This window comes from Diuraphis noxia, unplaced genomic scaffold (genome assembly GCF_037042655.1).
Source record: "Diuraphis noxia isolate RWA-SAM2 unplaced genomic scaffold, SU_Dnox_SAM2 contig0002, whole genome shotgun sequence".
Lineage (NCBI taxonomy): Eukaryota > Metazoa > Arthropoda > Insecta > Hemiptera > Aphididae > Diuraphis > Diuraphis noxia.
In genome coordinates this window covers 32,762,164-32,776,801 of record NW_028301712.1, presented here as the reverse complement: position 1 = coordinate 32,776,801, position 14,638 = coordinate 32,762,164, and the positions used below count along the sequence as shown (strand labels likewise).

The window sequence follows — 14,638 nt, the reverse complement described above, 5'->3', positions numbered from 1 at the left end:
ATACTTGAAATTTTGACTGAATGTTTATATAGGCGTTTTATATATTTGATAAAATTTTCAAAATATTTAAATTTGTTTTGAGCTGTTTACTGACATTTTAATTTTTCAACTTTTTTAGTTTTTTTTTCTATAAATATCGATAAAAATTTATTCGTTCGGTAGAAAAGCTTGAAAATTTAATACAAGGCTTCTAACACATTTTAACAATAGCAGTTGAAAAATAAAATAAATTCATGGTCACAATTTTTTTTTTACAAGGATTCAAAGTTTGAATTTTGACACAATATACGTAAAAATCACAAAAATTCATAAATTATTTTATGCTAGAAATTCATAAAAAATTTTCCTTTTATATCTAAGATTTGAAAATTTAATACATGGCTCCTATCATATTTTTACAATGGCAATTGAAAAATAAAAGAAATGCGTAGTCACAATTTTTTTTTACAAGCATTCAAAGTTTGAATTTTGACAACATATGTAAAAATCACGAAAATTCACAAATTATTTCAAACTAGAAATTCATAAAAATTTTTCTTTTTAAATCTAAGATTTGAAAATTTTTAATAATCTATAATATATCCTAGACAGATAAACCGTTTTCGCTCAGAATCGTTTTTCGTATACAATGATATAATATCATTGGAATCAAATTTAATTCCATCCATTACAGTAACCCACTTGTAACCTACTGTACAGCAGAACGACATCCACGACTTACCCTCCTTTTTAAAGTTAAAATCGTTTTGTAGGTATAACGTATGAGAATTAATTATTACTGATTTATATTATGAACAGCTATATTATAATCGGATAATGGTACTTACGTAATTTATCAGGTGACACCAACACGATTGGAGTGTAAATGAAAATTAAATCGTAATAACTAATAACTAATAAATAATAATTGTACCCCTGGCTTTCAAAACAAATTATTTATAATTTTATGTACCATAGACTATGAATTGGTTTCGATGTAAAGAAAAAGATAACGCCGTATACTAGCTGAACTGATTTTGTTTATGTATATTGTATGCGGGCTGGTGAACGGGCGACGCGATAATAATTAATCACAATTTTAAGAATTTGGGATGTCTTTATTCTTATGAGTGTCTACTGTCTTGACTGGATAAAAAATATGCCAGCGAACGGGCGATAACAATATTGCTCGCACGAAAAAAAAAATGTTTACGGCTATATATTTATTTACGGGTTTTGGCTTATAATCAAAAAACAATCACTGATAAACATCACGAAATTTATTTATTTATGTTTATATACGGTTCCATAAAAATATAACACAACATAATAATATTAATTTCTAAATTACTTCCTCACAATAATATACACGAACTATTTTCTGTGTTAATCAATTTATATGTGTGATACCTTTTTTTTTTTGTGTGTGTTTCCCTGAGGGCCTCTTATTCAAGTAAGAATAAGAAAAATTATAAACGCTGAAATCATAGAAAAAAATAAAAAAATAAAAAAATAAAAAAAATGTATACATAATTCTTTCAGATGTCATTGCAGTTATGGAATATATCGGAGACACTGATACAGTATTTGCAAAAGATGGAAGGGAATTTTAAAAAAGAGAGAGATAAAACTAATTGATAACAGTGATGAGGCAAGTGTATATCAGAATAAAAAATCACTATAAATATTATAATAATCCTCATGTTCTAGATTACACTGACTTTATGGAATGAAAATGCAGAAAATTGTATTGCAGAAAAAGACTCAATAATAAAAATAGAAACAGCGAGAGTTAACGAATATCAAGGTAAAAAATATTTAGCATTAATACAATCATCAGTTATAACTCATCATGTGGAAACTTCTAAAATAAAAAGGTAAATTTGTGACCAACGATTAAAACAATGAAATTCAAAAATAATCATTAATTAATCATTAAATTACAGTTTTCATGATTGGTATGTAACAAAATATAATTATTAGGAAAATTAACCGAAACCAAGCACTTCCAAAGACTAAAAATAAGAAATATTTATTTATTTGTTTCCTAATAAACTAAAAAATTTTTTTTCAAAATAAATACTTACGGTCTTTTTCTTTTGTTCTCTTTTTTCATTTAGAAATTTCGACAGACAAAAAAAAACAATAAGCATTAGAGCATATTTTATTTTTACGCATGATCATTTTAATTATTTTAATTAATTTTAATTATACACAACTGAACTTTATAGCAATATTTATGAATTAATAATTTTAAAGTTGAACCGTCAAAATCGTTAAATTGCATTTTTAATGGTACGATCAATCTATTCCAAAAGAATATAGCGAAAAGTGAAAGCGGTGTCAGCTAAAATGGCTCAAAAAAGAAAAATAATGGAAGAAGTAATTTTTCAAAAAAATGGAAAAAGTGAAAAATATCAATCGGTTGAGTTGTTGAGTAGTTCAAAAAACACTCATAAAGGTCCCGTTCGACGTTTGTCGGGACAACGGGACATGATGACCAAAAACGGGACGTCTGGTCACCCTATACTAGGTACGCATTAAAAATAGAAAACAATAATAGACGATCAAAAGTAAATATTACATGCCCGTACAGTCAAACGGTTGTTCCAGTCACTAACGATGTCCGCGACAGAATTAACATTTTGTAAAAATTATCAATAATAATATTAATGTACATAGTTTAAATTTACAAAGCACTTTATATTAGCTAATAGCTACTAAATATCTAAAGAAGTTATGCATTTTTTTTGTTTTGGTTATAATAATGATTTGATTACTTTTATTTAAAAATAAATGAACGGAGAAAGGAACAAAAAGGCGTTCATGTATCATGTTCCTCAAATAAGTGAACGGAATTCCTATACATCCCTTAACATGAAAAAAGAACTGTGTTCCGGATAAGTTCCTAAAAATGGAAGAAAATCAAAGGAACGCGATTTCCGGTGTGTACTAGTTGCGGTCATAATCAAAAATTACGTACTAGTTGCAGTCACTCCTCAAAAAGGTTACATACTAGTTGCGGTCACTCATCAAAAAGGTTACATACAGTTGCGGTCACTCAAATAATAATAACTAAGTATACTAAATAATGTAATATAATATAGTTTATATAGTTTATATAATAATTAAATATGAAATTAATATTTCGTTTATTTATTTAATTTAGAAAAATGTATCAATCAACATTTTCCTTCCCATTTATATCGAAAATATAACATACTTAGGACTGTCTACACACTATTATTTATTGTGTAGGTATGGTTAAAAATGTTGATACTTATGTTTAAATTATTCGAATATTCGAAACTATGATCGGAGTATACAATTTAGGGCCGTTCTTACAATGTCCGGTTAAGTGTCGGTTAAGACTAACCGGTAGAATTCTATCGGTTAACTCATGATAAATTCTTCCGGTTAGTGTTATCAGGCACTAACCGAGCATTGTAAGAATGGCCCATAATCTATTTTATTTATAAACGCTGTGTACATTATATCGAAAAATATGTTTAATCGTATAATATAAATTTCGCCTGGAATTGGAGTTAATAAAGCTATGACCGCATCTGTTTATCTCAAAAATCGTCATGACCGCAACTAGTATGCAGCCGCGATTTCTATCGAATAACAATTCCTTTGAATGCGTCCCTTTTAAGCACTGATATGCAGGTGTCTTATAATGATCTGACATATGGAATAACTTTTGTTGTATTCGACATTTTTCTAAATAATTTATAGACTTGTGCTACATTTATAGTATTTTTTATTATTTAATATTGAAAATAAAAACTTAAAAATTGATGACATTTTTTTTAGATGAATTCAAAATAGCCTATTTGTGAATCTGATTACAAGAACAATTTTGATGGTAAAAAGATTCATCTAACATCCAAGTCAAGTGGTTTATTTTTTAAAATTCAATATTTCTTTTTAGTTAAATTATTTTGGAACGTAATAAACTAATAACTTTAAAAAAAAAAATGATATTTCTGAGAATTTGCTAATATGAGTATATTTTTTAAGTTATTTACTTATTATATAGTACTAACAATTTTTGTCATACGTTTAATTAGTATATTTTTATTATTTTTATCAGGTCTTTCTAATACACTCTGTATCAGAGCTTGCGCTAAAGAAATATTAGAACTGCACAATTTACTGTTTGTATTACAGAAGTATAAAAATTTGATGATCGCTTCACTCGAACATAAAAAATAATAATAATAATATATAATAATATTATATTACACGTCATAATGTATACATTATTTTATGACCGTAGTTTTAATCTTTTGATAATCATAGATAAATATTTATTATTATAATATGCACTTAAAAAAAAAATATGTAACAAAATGCAAGAAAATTTTTTTTATTTACATAAAATTCACAAATTAAACAACTTACAATAATTAATTACTTAATTAAACTGAGTACTAAATAAAAAATTTTCATTTTAATATGCAATATATTTCGATTTTTGTAAAAATATACAGAAATATACAAATAAAATTTCACCATAAGATTCAAATAATTATTACGCTTTGTGACAAAGATACAAAACATTAAAAAGGAAAAAAATATGCAATTGCATAGAAATTAGTGAAATATTAAAACTACGTTAGTATTCATTGAAATTTGCCGTGATATGTCTATGTCTATGACCAAACGCTTGATGGTCGGTGATTGATTGTCGTACAATTAGACCGTAGGATATTAATGATATTAAAAAATAAATAGGTACTCCACGCGTTGTCTTAACACGTTGACTGCAGCAGTGGCGCCGATCACCTAATTTATCAATGACATATGTGATATGTCATAGTAGATTTTATAGCTGGGGGGCCCACCAAGAGGTACTGGGGCCTGGTTTTGGTTAGGTTGTGAAAAAATTAGGGTGGGGGGCAGGCCCCAGAGGGGCCTCTGAATGTACGATGTCATAGTATTTTTTAAACACTTCGGCGCCACTGGACTGCAGCATGGGTACAATTCAGTGATACCCATGTGCGGAAATTTTTTTTATAAATATTCAACACACGACAGTCCAAGAAGAACAACATAATATTATAATATTAACATTTCATTGGCTAAAAGAAAATAATCATTGAAGCTCCACACGGAGCTATTTTCGAATAATAATTTGTAATAATAGTTTAATAATGATATATTTATAATATAATGAATTGGTTATCTTACTTGGAAAATCGAGTACAAATAATATAAAAATAGCTGGAATTTAAAAGGTCTACCCTATGCATTTAACATATTATTACAATCCGTCAATCCACATTAGTTCATGGTTATATCCTAATGTCTCGATAATATAATATTTGATTATTAAGAATTATTATAACTTTAATACAAATCGTTTTGGTCTACATTATACTATTATCTATAGTATATTTAGTTATTGTTTTACAATGCTAAAATAGGTAGGTAGCAGTAAGTACTGCACAATTAGCGTTTTAGAACTGCACAATTTGTGTTGTACTGCACATTAGCGCAAATCCTGCTCTGTATATATAATATGTATTATGTATATACGCATGTATTATGCAAGTATATTAATATTCATAAGGATTTTAATTATATAATAAATTAACTTACTCAAATTCAAATTTCCAGAGCAGACTTTGTCATATATTTTATGAACGAAGTAAGAAGAAATATGTGTAGCATTTATTTGCTTTTAATATTAATTAAATTATAATTAATATTATACTTGAAGTATTTAAAAAGGAATATACTATATTTATTATATTTATATTTATATATATATATTATTTTTTTTATATGCACAAATACTTGTGTTATATTTATATTATTTATTTATTTTATTCATAAATTTAAGGTCACGAACTCACGATTTGTATGCATTTACATATTTGTAATGAGTGATGCAGTTCGACGGGAGTAAGAAATGTGAACAATTAGTGTAGCAGAGAATGCATAGGAAAAAGTTTATTTTGCTTATATATGTATATTTTTAGGATGAGAGCATATTCAAAGAATTTGGTATAATCAAGCATATTTTGTTTGTAATAATATAATTGATTAAACCAATTATTTTATTTATATTTCACCGTGGAAACTAGATGTAAGGGTTCATGAAGTATTGTGGGAAATATTTTATTTCCTGTATTTTATATTTTTGGATAATGTGTATTAAAATAATTATATCTCGCTTATCGAAAAGCAGTAATCAACAACAATGAAGACAAGTTATATTTCAAATTCCTTTATATAATTATATTTTTAGTCCTGTACTGGCTGTACTCCTATATTGGATAAACACGCCGCCTCGTGTTGTCACCGTTGTCGGGCATTTAGTTGGTATTTTCTATTTTATTAATTATAAATTGTTCTTTAATTAACGTTGGAAGTTGATGTCGCAGTGTCTGTAATAAAAAAATTAAGTTTGTTGAATTAAGTTGTATTAATATATAAGGAAAAAATGTAAAACAATTATAAACGCATATATTTTTAGTAAGGCTATATTTTTACATATTATTAAAAAGATAAGAGCATATCAGATGTATATTTTAAGGTTTTTTGATGCATAAATGGCTGCAGTTAATTTGCACCAAAATTGACCCAAAATATATATTACATGTGTAATTTGCACCAAAATAAAGATATGTAATTTGCACCATCCTTAATAGGTATTAATAAATAGGAATTGTAATTTGCACCAAAATTAAAATCGATTATTTTTTCGATAGTATTTTGATAGTACAAACTTACAAGTTTTTATATCCTAATATAAATTTAGCTTAGTTTTTATTTTGCTGAGGTTATGTACATGTTGTTGTAATAAGTTTATATAAAATCGTATAATAATGAATAAAAAAAAATTTGCCCAATAAAAAATTATATGTAAAATTAGAGTCGTATTATTATGAATATAAAAAAGTTGGCCAATTAAAAAATTATACATATGTTAAATTTAAAAAAAGCGGGTAAGTGGGTATCGCTCTGCTGTACATTAGGGGGTGGGGCGGACCTCTGACTAGGGTAGGTTAAATTTGAATGCAATGATAGGTATCATTGTATACGAAAAACGATTCTGAACGGAGATGGTTTATTAGTCTAGGGTATATTATAGATTATTAAAAATTTTCAAATCTTAGATTTAAAAAGAAAATTGTTTATGAATTTCTAGCTTATAATAATTTGCGATTTTTCGTGATTTTTACGTATGTTGTCAAAATTAATATTTAAATGCTTGTAAAAAAAAAGTGTGACTATGCATTTCTTTTATTTTTCAACTGATGTGGTTAAAATATTTTAGGAGCTTTGTAATAAATTTTCAAACCTTGGATATAAAAGGAAAAATTTTTATGAATTTCTAGCGTAAAATAATTTGAACATTGCCGTAATTTTTACGTATTTAGTCAAAATTTGAACTTTAAATGCTTATAAAATAAAATTGTTAGGTACTATCTATTTCTTTTATATTTCAAATGGTAATGTAAGAATATTTGTTCGCGCCCCGACGAAGGTGCGTCTGTTCTCTCTCACCAAGGTTGGCGACACTGAGGGCAGACGCTTCCACCGCGCACCGCTGGCCCGTTCGGACAGCGTCTGATGGTGTGGCACTGTGGCCGCTCGCCTTGTTTTTTTTTGTCTTTTAACCGTCGTTCAACGGTTAACGCCGTTAACGGTACAGTCCAGTTCAAGTTATGAGCCAGTTTTTTGTTTGACTTAATTAGTCAACATTAATTTACTGTTACACAATACATCTAATAATTTGTTCCTGAGGTAGTTCAACCAAATAGTCTTCAAGACATCTGCCAGTTCGGTATTTGTCGAACATAGTTGTTCGACGTTGCTTTCTGTCGTTGTTCACGAAAGAAGCACGTGGTCAGGTCGTCCACACGTGGCCAGGTCGTCCACACGTGGCCAGATCGTCCACACATCACCAGCATCGTCAGTTCGACTTCATCCCGTTTCACCGAGGTTCATCTTAATCATCTGCAGTTCAGCGTCCTTCCCTTCGCTAGTGTTTTGTATTTAGTAGCTCTGGCATTATTTTATATTTATTTAAGTATGATATGTGCTTATGTCTATTATATATTGTTATTAATTGCCTTTTATATATCTATATATATTGTTAATTGGTCTTAGTTCAATTACCTTTGAAAACCTATATTTTATTTATTTTATTATATTTATTCAGGTGGATTGGCCATCCCCTGGTAAGTTAATTTGTATCATTTTCTTTTATATTGTTCAATAAATTGTCCCCACATTAATATCAGACAATTTTCCAGCTATCTACCTTAGTCCTGTGGTGCGAGTCGTAGGTGCCAACCTTCTAGTCAAGGAGCCCTTGCGGCGAAAACATTGGTAGCAGAGCGTGGTTGAAGATAAAAAGTGCAGCATCGTTTCTGGATTTGAGGTATATTAGTTGTATTATTGTCATACAAGTTTATCCTTAACGATAGCTCCTATCCTTGTTATGACTTATTTCTATCCATGTGATATTAAATTGTCTTAGGATTGTTCCTTGGCTATTAATGTGACATCAGTTAGGTGTCACTTAGTATTCCTTAATATATTATTTATAAACTTATAATCAATCAATTAATATTTCTATTTGATTTAATATTATCTATTTTTTATTATCAATTTAATTGTATATTGTGAGCACAGCTCGTGCCTCTTATAGTATCCTCCTCGATATTGTGTTTATATTTTAAAGAAGCACATTATAAGTATTTTCTATTTGAATAATATTAGGTGGTAGAATGTATTAAGATATTTAAGTAGTATATTTATAATTTGTTCTATTTCTATTATCTTTTATACCTTTTCGTTCTTTTTTTTATTAAATATTTCAATTGTAACGTTCAGTTCCTTTATTTATGGTTTTTTGTTTTAGACGATATTTAGTTTAACTAGTGTGTTGCCTTTGGTGTTTCCTTTAGTATACCGTTCGGGTATATGTTAATGAATGATAATTTATTATTCATTTATCATTTTTTTTTATATTTGTTAGTTCCATTTTCAATTTTGTTAACTTGTTTTTTTGATTGTATTAGGTATTGTAAGTTTATATTTTCTCATACCATTAGGTGATCAAAGAATTTTATAATTTAGTATTAATATAGTTTCTTTTCTCAAGTTAATTAAATTAATTTGTTTCACTTTGATCATCAGTTAGTGAAACCTATTACAATTGATTTTTATGATATTTATTAACTATTCTATTAACTTTATTAATTCATAATTTTATTATTTGTTTTATTCGCTATATTTAGTTAATAGTTGGTTCCTTAGCTCAGCTCAGAGTTACCTGTTTGTTATTCTTTATTGTTATAATTTGTGCAAGTCATTGGACGCTTAGGTTTCTTGTGAGTGTATATTTGGTACTATCTTATTTGATTAATTATCATTTGGGTATTTTATTATTTAAATTTTATTTTATTTCATGATATTATTATTATAATATTGTTTTGTTTTTAGACAATTGGTTTTGTATTTTGTTCTTTACTATTAGATTTTTTAGTTGTATTAATTGATTATTATAATCTATGATTTAAGTTTTGTTATTAGTTAAATATTTTTAGTGCAATATTAAATTTTTATATATTTGAATATCCGTTGTCAAGTTATGTTGAAGATTATTTGATTGACTTTCTTCATGTATGATTTTATTATTTAGTTTTGAAAATTTGATTGGATCACAATTTTGTTTATCAAGTTTATTGTTATTTAGATTTTTTATAACCTGGTTATTCTATGTATCTTTAACTTTCGGTTGTTGGTTCTTCAAACCTGACGTTAGTTTTATATATCTTATTGATATTTGAATATTTTAGTTCTTTTTATTTCAGTATTGTTAGTTGATGATCAGTGTTGTTTGGTCATTCATTATTACTATTTTGTGTTATCCTAATTTGTTGTCTGTTGTATTTTAGAAATAACATGTTTATTAATTAACTCATAATTAATATTACAATATTATAATACTCACAGAATTGTGGTTATGACAAAAATTAATTCACACAAAAAGTAAAACAGACAATACTGACTATGACACATGACAATATATATTCAAACTTATATAATATATTGGTATGAGACAGTGGTACCACAACATGCCCCTTTAAAAAAAAAAAAATAAAATAAAATTAATCATACATTTTTTAACTATTAATTATTATACACAAAACATAATAGTAACAAGATAATACTTATTATTAACATTTAATTTAAAAATCTTTTTGGTTTAACAATATTTCTACCAAACCTATTTTTTGTCTCTGTCTGTAAATTGGTTTCAATAGACTTTTCAGAGAAAGTTTTATTAATATTATCATCCAAATCATCTTTACTTTTCTCTTGAGTTTTTAATGCAGTTTTAATAATAAACTTTCTATTTCTTTTATAGATTATACCATTATCTGCTTCAACTCTATAAGATCTAGGTTGATCACAGACTTCAATTATTTTACCATTACTCCAAGTACTGTTAGGCTTAATTTTAAATAATACTTTATCATTCACCTTTAGTTGGGATAGTTGCTTAGTATTTTTATTACAAAAGGACATTACTTTATCAGTTTTAGAGAAAACTTGTTTATTATGATTTTCTACTTCAACTAATTTTGGTTTAAGACTAGACAATTTGACAGGAATTTTAGTTCTGAGATTTCTTGACATAAGTAGTTGTGCAGGAGAGCATAAACTATTATTAGCAGTGTTACGATACTGCATTAATGCAATATATGGGTTTGTATTTGTATCAGAGGATTTTTTAAGCAAGGCTGGGCAAGTTAACGATTTTTTTTTAACTCGTTAAGTTAAGTTATTTTTAAATAATAAAGTTAAGTTAAATTAAAAGTTAATCATATTTTTTACGTTAACTCGTTAAGTTAAAAATTAACTAGGAAAAAAAAGTAACTTAACTTAGTTTAAAGTTAAAATTTTCTATTTTGCAAAAATAAAAAATTGCACACATAATATTAGTTTTTTACACTCAAGAAAAATACTAGGGAAATTTTTTAAATGAGACATAAAAGTATTAATTAGCTATCAAAAAACCTACTTTTCCAAAATAAATCTTAGTCCTGAACTCATACTCAAATCAATTTACCCAAGTGGTACATAAAAAAAAAAAAAAAAAACACCTTAATAGTTTTCTCCCAACTGCCAAGATACCTATATTTTTAATTGATTCACATAAATTTTAAAAATCAAACAGGCAGTACCTACCACCCAAATATATTTTCTATACTGAGGACAAAATGCAGCCACCGTGTAGTTTTAAAACCTAGGCTCAGCACAACATGAACAATTATTATCAGTAAAAATATAATTACTTTGTACTATATTTTTAGATAAAAATAAAACCATAAATGTTAAACCTTTAATAAATATCTTAAGAAATTACATATTTTGTATAAGCTTTAAACTTTTCGTACAAATTTAAATACCTGTTATAGAATATAAAAATAACTATACATTTAAAATAGTTAATTATATTTATAGAAGTTGTCTTTACAAACTTATGAATTATTATGCAATCATTTAAATTTTACCAATTGTGTACTTCCACTGTTGCTAAACATGGTAAATAATAAAATAGTCGAGTCATGACTACAGCATTCATTATTGAAAGTCACCACATATCATTTAGGTAACATATAAATAAGATAATCGATAATCTCATTTATGTGGCTATATAGCATATATGTGTACATAGATATTATTTATAAACATAAATAAATAAATATATACATATATTAACTGCCCAATATTAATTAATTACAAGGACAAAACAATTTAAATTTTCATCAAAAATATTTATTATATTTTAACAAAAGAGACATTTCAAAATTGTTATCAGAAATGGATCCTCTCCTTTTGTCAAATAATTGACCACCAGCACTAAACAATCTCTCCACAGGAGCAGATGACGGTATAATAGCTGTATTAAATTCTGTATAAGCTTTTTTTAATTTGTGTGTTAAATCGAGTGGTACCTTAATGTTAGTATTTGTTAAATAATTAGTAACTAAAGTTTGGAAATCAGAGTTAATTACCGATATTTCATCATTAGAAAAAGTGAAAAAATCATCTTCATCTTCACTGTTTGTTTCAAGATTTGAAGAACTTTGAGAAGAAAAATTTGTGTTTTGATCAAAATGAAATTGCACACGATCAATAACATGTTGTTTTATGATGTTTCTGTCTTCGGGATTAGCCCAAATTAATTTGAACTTTGGTACCAATGCCGAAGAAACTTGTAATGTTTTTGACTGCATGTAATTTTTAAACCTGAAAATATAATGTATATTTAATGTACCATGTAACACATTATAATAATATAATTAAGTTTTAACTTAAGAATCTTTAAATATTACAAGTGCATTATTACTTATAAGTTTAAAATATATAAATATGTGGGCGACATAAGGTAATAATATAAACGCTATTTATGAAATTGTTCTGTAAAACGTTTTTGTACCATTTTAACTGTATAAATAAGTTTTAACTTTTATGAATAACATTGGAGTACATATAACATTTATTTTGTTATTAATAATGAAACACTGATAAGTCATAATAATACATGATATTTAATTTTAAAGTATTGAAATTTAAATAATATTAACTTGCCTGGTAGCGTTTGGTGTTATAAGTTATCTTCCCAGAATTTCTTTAATTTTATCAGCACATTGTGTCGATTGATTCTGCTTATTGAAAATAGATTGACATTTAGCAAACGCTCGTCTACTAAGTACTTTATATGGACCATCTTTTTCTGCTTCAAGAATATCAACTGTTGCAATTTAATTTAACGTGTGCGCACCACATCTTTGATATTTTGGCAATTTTATATCTAATACATCATTTGTGTTTTGAGTTTGACCATCAAGTATTTCAGTGATATTTATGGTTCTCAATATTTCATCATTTTCAATTTCAATTCCACACATTTCAATATTATTACCACTATTGTCAATTTCATTATTAGCACCAAACACTGAAATCAAAATAAATACATTTAAAATTGAAAAACTTGTAATTATAAAAATAAAAAATAAATATATAAAACATTTAATAAAAATAAAACATTTAATTATCAGCACTGTATATAAATTACAATTTTAAATAAAATTCAAAAAGTTGGTGTACAATCATAGCTTAATGAATTCGTTATAATAAATTAACATAAATCATAATATTTATAACTAATACAAATAGGCCATTCTAAAATATACATCTTACTTGAAAGGTTTAACAAAATTTTCTGTGTTATCTGTGACAATTAGAGTGGTTTTAGACTGTACATCAAATTCTGTAAGAACTTTTTCAATTATTTCTGCTATATTATCGTATGTATGCCTCCCTAACATGCGTCTACAAGCGAGGGCGCGGGAATTACGTTCCAATGTAATTGGGTTCAGCCAATGAATTGTAAAACCCATATACGATCTACAATAAATTTATTTTGTAAACATAGGTTTTATATTATTATTGAATAATAATTAAAAATTTATTTTTTTGATAATTTAAAAACAATATTTTACCTGTGGAAAATACTCCAACAATCTGCAGTAATGCAAACATATTCAATTTTTTCTAGTTCAGTCTTCAGTTGTTGAATCATATCATTGAACAATGAGCTTATATTTCTCATCAAACTTCTTCTGGACATAGGAACTTTATTGGATGTTAAGTGACAATATTTTATAAATGCAGGGTGCTCAATCAAAGAAAAAGGTGACACAGTATTTATAATGAGTTCTAAGTTAGCCTTATCAAATTCTGTTTGACTAAGATTTTTTACAGTTTTTCCTACTTCCGATAATTTCAACTGTTTTTTTGGGTTGAGTACAATTATTATTATTGTACGACTTCCTTTTTCCAAGTTCATTAAATGTAATTAATTCACTTGGATGAACATGCTGAAAAAATAGGTATTAACTTCAATAATATAAAACGCATAAAAATCGCACATTTTTAAATTTATCCACTTATTTTTCAATACTTGATGCGAAATTACGGTAATTTATACCTATGAGTTTTAGTTTTACTTTAGCTAGATAATATTGTAAAATAACAAAAATCATAACAATTACTGAAATTTTTTTAAAACAGGTACCTAGTTAGGTAGCTAAATTGATCAAAAAATAATTTTAATTATTAATTTTTCGAGTTGTTTACAAAAGCTGTACAATTGGTACTTTTACTATAATATGGTGATTTATTTTGATATTATTGAAAACAATTTAATAATAATAATAGACAGTTGAACCTTAACATTAACCGGATATTTTTAATATTTTCTAAATTCACGAATAATTATAATTATAATTGTCCGATATGCATGAGGAACGATATATATAATATATATTTTAGTATTTTACTATAAAATATAAATTAACTTACCTTGATGTGAGTTTTTAAATTTGAATTTGAACTTATAGAACTTGATATCAATTTTATTTTTGGCATGCATTTGAATGTAAAATTTGATTTTTTTTCAGTTGTATCTGATGTTGATAGTTGTTCGAAATAAGTTTTTAAATAGGGCCACTTTAAATGGTTTTCAGACATTGTAGTTTAAAAAAATAATAAACTTTTACAGAAATATAATAAGCTAATAAAGTAATAAACTAATAACTATATATTATAAATTCTAACA

The 14,638-nt window shown here is 26.3% G+C and overlaps 1 protein-coding gene across 4 annotated transcripts in view; it reads left to right on the top strand.

Annotated features, from left to right (window-relative positions):
* Nucleotides 1-7,563: 7,563 nt before the first annotated feature.
* Nucleotides 7,564-14,638, top strand: part of LOC149058361 (uncharacterized) — a 33,066-nt gene continuing 25,991 nt past the window's right edge. For 2 of the 4 annotated variants that reach the window (XR_016190516.1, XR_016190515.1), the window contains exon 1: nucleotides 7,564-8,380. The gene's annotated coding sequence lies outside the window, so the exon portion shown is untranslated. The remainder of the gene's footprint in view (nucleotides 8,381-14,638) is intronic. The other 2 variants (XM_089221052.1, XM_089221051.1) reach the window with 2 other exon arrangements.